Here is a 2,249-nt window from a genome sequence, read left to right on the forward strand (position 1 = left end):
GTAGACATTATGCTTTATATAGATGTAACTTTCTTTACTAGTTTGGAAAGTTTATACAACAACATTTATAGGAAGAACAATATCAAGTTTATGATTCAACTCGATCTCGATACTAGTATTCCATGAAGAAGGATATCACTCCTCATCATACTCGACCAGTGGCCTTTGGATTCGACCTAATCAATCAATCTTATGTCAATCAACAACTTGACCGGAAAGAAGTTGCTTGTATTTATTTCATTGCAAAAATCATTGAGATCTTAGTATGAACTGTTAGAAATGATTATAAAAGCAGAATTTACTATCTAATTTGCACATTTGACGACAACAATAGCAGCAACTCTTAGAAGAGATGGGACAACACTCCTCACTACAGCATTGTTCTTGAAGATTCGTGAACATAGTATTTTATTCATAGTTCGTCATTTATTAAGAATTATGGTTGATGTTTTACGACCACTCGCTTTCCCTATATTAAAAACTCAATACATTCCTCAATTGTGGAACGGATATATTTTTCTATCTAATCGACAAGACTAGAGACAATAGTGATATGAGCTAGTGTCCAGGAACCAATTTGAATTCAACTGACTTTAAGATCATAGTGTCGGCTATGTTGAACCGAGTTTAAACTGTATTGAGTGGAAACAAGGAATTGTGCAAAACAGGGCAATCAACTATCAAAACAGTGAATAAGCCGAGTGCTTTGCTTGATAGAATAAGAACAATGTCGTCGGATAAAGAGTTGTGTATTGTTTCTTTAGGCATCATTCATTCTCTTGTTCACTACGCCTTGTAGATAGAATCGAACGAGTCGGTCATAAATATAGTACTTTAGTATTTATCATATCATTCATGCCTAGTGATAAGGTCAATTTTAAGTTGTCGAGAACGGAACTTTAATGTGTCCTGGCTACTTTTCTATTGAACTTGGTGTCAAATAGAATGACTTGACCTTGTCCATATGAATTCATATTCTTGTTATGAATACTGTATTTGAAGACTACCTATTATATATATGCTATTTGAATTTACCCTTAACTTTTTTTTTCACTGTTTATCATACAGATTATCATACAACTCAGTTTCATAGAAGCCTTGGTATCGTTGAGACTATCAAGTTTTATGGCTATGGGGCATAGTTTTGATAGAACGCAGTTGTCACCAATCTGTCCCATCAAGGATTGATTTGATAGTGGGACATATATAATGTCGCAGTAAACTACAGAATCATATACATACGAGATAATTCAACTCAATTGGACGGAACTGTATGTTTGGAACTTTACAGATCATCTCTACTCTAATTTAGAAGAACGCAAACATTGCAAACATTCGGTTTTATGTTATTTGAAAGATTTAAATCCACATAATAACTTGAGAAGATTGACGAAGAAGTACTTTGATCCTAACCTTTGATTGTTAGTACTTCAAGTCATGCTGAGATACATGGTTATGTCCGTTTACTTCCTATGGTGAAAAAAGTTGTCTCTTATCTTTGTTATATCAAGCTATTACAAATTCAAGTTGATCACCTGGTACAGCTTTCAGTGGGTCATGGTCATTTGCACAGCAGACTCTTTGTTATCTTTATGAATGAAGAATTGAGTTTGGTTTGTGTTGATTCATTGATTGAATGATTGATTGTTTAGTGTCATACTAGCACATTTACTTATCAAGTGACAAATAATCGCACTTGGATTAGTAAAATTGACTGATTCCAGTATTTGATGAATAGTAGCAGTACAACCCTATTCAAAAAGATGATTTAAGAATTCACTTTAGACAGATAGTTGATTTGCGAGTCAAAGACAAGTTGCACCAAAGAAAAAGATATATACAAGGTAAGTGATATAAATAGGAGTAGTTTCACTGTGCATTTTTAAGATAAATACGGACTGGATTGGATAGTGCTAATAGAATGAAATAGGTTGTTTGAAACACACTGGGTTGTCCGTCTATTATGAGTCTTTTAACTCATCAAGATCTTTTATCGTGACACTCGAAACCTCTCTGTCCCATAAGAAGAGTCGTTATACCCTAGACTTTGGTTCATATAGTATTCATATATTCTCGATAGTCTATTTAATACCGATTGCTTCACGATTGTATGGATTTATTGGAAGAATTTACCCAAGTAGACTTGGCAGAAGAAATACCAACGAGTACTAGTATTCTTTCATCTAAATACACAGAGGACAATCTAGTTGATAGATTGCTTGACAAGAATCATAACGAGAGAAAATCCC

The sequence above is a fragment of the Galdieria sulphuraria genome (genome assembly GCF_000341285.1).
Source record: "Galdieria sulphuraria unplaced genomic scaffold scaf_124, whole genome shotgun sequence".
In the NCBI taxonomy this organism is placed as follows: domain Eukaryota; phylum Rhodophyta; class Bangiophyceae; order Galdieriales; family Galdieriaceae; genus Galdieria; species Galdieria sulphuraria.